The 5,303-nt window shown below is 34.2% G+C and overlaps 1 long non-coding RNA gene across 1 annotated transcript; it reads left to right on the top strand.

Annotated features, from left to right (window-relative positions):
- Window positions 1-1,745: 1,745 nt before the first annotated feature.
- LOC149134340 (uncharacterized) lies at window positions 1,746-4,401 on the top strand. Its single transcript, XR_016242832.1, has 2 exons — window positions 1,746-2,107; window positions 4,240-4,401. It is a non-coding gene; the product is annotated as an uncharacterized LOC149134340 (long non-coding RNA).
- Window positions 4,402-5,303: the final 902 nt, after the last annotated feature.

Here is a 5,303-nt window from a genome sequence, read left to right as displayed (position 1 = left end):
TAAACGTAACAATAATCGTTCCTACTATAGGCGCAAGGCCTGAAATTTAAGGAGGCTGGGATAGTTGATTACACTAATGCTTAATTGGTACCCATTTCGACCCTGATAGGATGAAATGCAAAGTCGACCTCGGTGGAATTCAGCCTCAGAATAAGAGCCAAAAGAAATGTTGCTAAACATTTAGTCCAACGTAGTGATACTAATAATGATTTCTTTTTATGCTGTGACCATAATAACAAAAGATAACGATAAAATACTTACAATCAGAGGCACCTAAACCTTTTTCATTCCAACTGTTTGAAAGTAGATATCCCTTCAGCAATTTGTATGTTGTTGTTGGCACTCCGTCGCTTACGACGTCAAGGGTTCCAGTTGATCCGATCAACGGAACGTGCAAGTGACAGAGCACTCCACAGTCACGTGTACCCTTAACGTAGTTCTCGGGGATATTCAGCGTGATACAGTGTGACAATGCTGGTCCTTTGAATTACAAGGGGCACAACAGAAACAGGAAGTAAGCGTGAGAGAAAGTTGTGGTGAAAGAGTACAGCAGGGTTCGCCATCATCCCCTGCCGGAGCCTCGTGGAGCTTTTAGGTGTTTTCGTTCAATAATCACTCACAACGCCCGGTCTGGGAATCGAAACCGCGATCCTATGACCACGTGTCCGCTGCCCTAACCACTGGGCCATTGCGCTTCCACTCAGCAATTTGTAATAAAACAATTAAAATAGTTACGTTTATGCATTTGTTAAACAAACAAACAAGCATAACTGAAAACAATACCTCTGCCATTGCTAAGGCAGAAGTAATAAAGCTGAAGTGAAGACCGAACATATAGTGTGTGTATTTAATTGGCAAAATATGATCATTCCCAAATATATAACAATAATTAAAATACTGCTTTTAATCACTAAAAATATCATATATCAATGTTATTTCCCTGACTTTGTTGCATTTTGGGAGGGTCATTATGCCAATAATAAATACACGCACTGGTTCTATTTTACTTCTTTATTTTTACTAGTCAATAACATGCTCCCTCTTCTCTAGATCTTCACGAATCTTCAGGCTTTGGCAAGGAGGTCCATGATTACCAACACCTGTAAGCCATGAAGAAAGAGGAACAGAGACAGAAAGGAAAGAAAGAATTGAAAATTATCAAACAAATCCAGAATCAGCAAATTACCTCCCCCCCCCACACACACACACAATGGATAAATTTATCCTAATCTAAAGCCCATTGTGAATAGTAATTTTTGAAACCTTTTGAGATTGTCTAGAAATGTAATTTTGCTTTTGATAATATTTTGCATTTGCAAGGTACATATATTGAAATTTTGGTCTGATAAAACACAAAATCCATACACAGAAAATTGAATAGATAATACTGATAACAGGATATACAATTTTAATAATAGACTTTAGCTCAGCAATTTTCCAACTGTTCTTTTGAAAGAGCTGTTTCTAAATTGGCTGATTCTCGTCATCAGATTGAACAGCTCAGCACAGAAGTAAGAAAATGATTGTGAGGCACTTAAGCCTTTTTTTTAATAATATTGACAACAAATGAAGAGAAATGACTACATTCACCAACTGAAACAGGTTATTGACATAATTTTACTGATGGTGCACTTATTTGTAATTTTAATAGTACTCTATAGGGTTGTGGGCAGTTAAGTGTTATGTGAGAGTAAGTGTTATGTAAATGAGAGCTGAAAAGTGTTATGTAAATGAGAGCTGATATAAGGGGCTCACTGTACTGAGGTATGGAGGCACCAGATGGTCTTTTTAATGCTAGACAATGGCACAAAGAGTAAATTAGTGTATTGGTGGTGAATATAAGAGGGTGTTTAGAATGATAACGGATATGAGAGGTGTTAAGATGAAGTATTACAGAGAAGAGGGAGAGATAACTGAAGAATATTATTTCAAAACTAGATTTTTGTTGTCAGTTAAGTCAGAACATCAGTGGAAGCCATCATCATCATTTATATGTTTGTTCTTCCCCCACTGCTTGACAACCAGTGCTGGTTTGTTTACATTGCCTGTTACTTAGTGGTTCAGCAAAAGAGACCAAGAGAACAAGTGCCAGATTTATAAAAAAAGCGTAAGTACTCTGACTTAGCGATATTTCGCCAGTCGCTACGTTCTGAATTCAAATTCCGCCGAGCTCGACTTTGCCTTTCATCCTTTCGGTGGTCGATTAAATTATTACTAATTACACACTAGGGTCGATGTAATCAACTTAATCCCCTCCCCCAAGCTGCCCTTGTGGCAAAAAATTGAAATCATTGTTATTATTATTATTAATAGTTTATTATGATTTCTTGTTAATATGAAAGTCATTCATTGATATATTTTAGAGAACTCTTAAAAAATTCAGAATTGAGTGAAAACCGGAATATAAATTCGAAGTTTCATGTTGGTCTTGGGAAAGAAATTAATCACGTTGATATTGAATAACCCAAATAGATTTTAAGCATGAAACACGGCAAAATATTCAATGGTTAAACTTGCATGTTTCAACGAAAGACATTCCCCAGCAAGAAGCAAAACATGTGAATTAATGGGCTCTTCTAATTTACAAATAATAACTAGAGATTTTTGCTTTGCAATATTAAGCTCACAAAAAAGTAAACAAATATTAATAAATAGCGGATAAGAATTATTGGAAAGTTGAAAAAAACTAGAGCAGGAAAGCGAGTATTGTAGTTTGATATCGAAAGGTGGAGAGAGAAAAGGATTTTGTCATGAATTAATGAACAAATATGAAAGGAAAAAATTTTTTTCTCATTCTTTATTTTGTCGTACGTTCTAAAATCAAAATATAATCTAACATAAAATTGCAAAAAAAAAAGTAATAGCTGATTAAGTTAACTTCCATTCATATATAACTCGAAGTCAATTTTTTTTACCCGTTTTCCGGCAGAGGAGAAAAAGAGACATTGAAAGGAAGAAGGAATCATCTTGCCTAGAGATTTCTAATCTGTGTTTTGTAATATATGAACAGAAAAAGAAAAAAAAAATGTAACTTAGATAATGAAAATAAAAAAACAATGTTATTCTACTATAATTAACAACGATCGGGGTTGCGTCATTGCTAAAATTAATTTGATTATGGCGAAAAATGCCTAAAATGACATTGAATTATACGTATTTCGCCTGGCTCTGTATTCATTAACGTTAGCTCTACATGACATATGCGTATTTCTTAAAATGTATTCTTACATTGCGTATTTAAAATAACGAAGAATAGTAAAAAAACTATTCATATTTCTTAAAAAGATATAAATAAATGAACCAGTATTTTCTCTACACATATTCTATAGATCGTTCTTAACTGAATTTGGCCAGTGTGTTTCTCAATTCGTTAAAATAATTCTCGTTGCTTATCAATCACACCCGATCTGTAATTTACAACACTCCCCCCCCCCCCATATATATATATATATATATATATATATATATATATATATATATATATATATATATATATATATATATATATAGCAGAGCGAGCGAGCAATAATCTTGCTATATACTTTCGTTAAAAAAGTGACCTTTATCTACGCAAAATGAAAACGAAGCGTATTGACGAATGCCTTATAAACACCATAGGGTGAATTTCTGACTACATTTATAACATGAAAAATTCCTTATATCTATCAGCATCAATGCATACATACATATAGTGTAACGCATGAATGTGAAACAAGGTGGAAAAAATAGTACTCGAATACCAGAGGTAGAGTAATATGCTTTATAAATATATATTCCACAACATGTTCGCATGATTGATCTAAAAGTCACCCAATCAGTGTGAAGATGTAATGTGATTTGGCTTCTTCAATACTCTAAAAATTTGTGCCCTTTCACCCTAGTTAAACAATGTGGCACCTAAATTATGGTAGAATGCAGTTAGCATTCAAAAAAGAAAGATCATGGTAGACTACTGCTAGTCCTCAAGTAAGACAGATTTACAGTTTTCTTCTCCAATCTTTTAAAATGTGCAGCAGTATTTGTATCTATGTTTTTCTCTTCCAAGTAAATAATGTCTAAGCCAACACCATAAATTTATTCCTACTTACTATCCTGATAACTAGTGAATTTATGATAATTTCCATGCTTATATGCACAGTTTTTCTATCAATAAAATATGGTTGAACGTTTGGGAGTTTGCTTATTTCAATGTTACATGCAGCCAAACTGATCTTACATTCAGTCTTTTTTTCTTTCTAGAGACCAACTACACGGCAATGGTCTTCAGCAGGCTTGTTACAATGGTGACCCAGACATTCAGTCTATCATCATACCAATGTATCATCATTGACCAGCATGACAATGATAACCCTGACAAGAAAAGGCCAGCAAAAATAAATAAAAATACAGAGGCCTAGCAAATTATGCATGTACCCCCATTACATCATTTTCATCTACTAATTACTCCAGTGTACGGGAGCAATAGAGATAGAATGGGGCACGCCAACGCTAGGCCGAAACAGCTGTAAGATTTTGTCCCTTCTCCAATTGCTAAATGTCCTTTAAATTTGAAATCTTAATTGTTGGTATGACATGGTATGTCATAAGTGTCTGTATATTGTGTTTTTTGTCAATTTAGTTATAAAATAAACAGATTAATCAACAGAATGCAGTGTCTGCAGGTTGATGAGTATCTCATATTCCCCTACATTTTCTTATTGCTATATATATATATATATATGTATATATTTTTTCCTGGTGAATGGCCAGTTTATGGGGTTACCCTGGGTTTCCTGTCCATAAAGGGTTTAACTTTATCGCATATCTATATCTTCAGACCCCAAGACCTGTTGGCCTAAGGCCTCTTTAAAATATGAAGGGGAAAAGTCTTCATATTTTAAAGAGGTCTTAGGCCAACAAGTCTTGGGGTCTGAAGATACGCTATACGTCCTGATCAACTAAAGGCGGTGCTCCAGCATGGCCACAGTCAAATAACTGAAACAAGTAAAAGAGTATAATGGAAAGTGTATATGTTTAAAAGAGATTGGGCTTTTTTTTTAATCTGCGAATGTATATTTTGATTATAAACAGGTCCATGTGTAAGTGCTGATGGATCTAGGGACTATACTGAAGTAGTTGGTATTCCCAAAATTTAAAGATACAATCAGCAAGTAATTAATAATGAAGTGAGAAAACACAAGTTATATTATCTAGTTGTCTAACATTCACATTGAACCAAAAGAATATCATTTCGTGAGAAAATAACTTCTGTATCTTGCTGATTGTAAATATAATACAGAAGTAGTTGCATGTAAGTGAGTAGA

The sequence above is a fragment of the Octopus bimaculoides genome, chromosome 8 (genome assembly GCF_046866305.1).
Source record: "Octopus bimaculoides isolate indiv1 chromosome 8, ASM4686630v1, whole genome shotgun sequence".
In the NCBI taxonomy this organism is placed as follows: Eukaryota; Metazoa; Mollusca; class Cephalopoda; order Octopoda; family Octopodidae; genus Octopus; species Octopus bimaculoides.
This window is presented reverse-complemented; position numbering and strand designations above follow the sequence as displayed.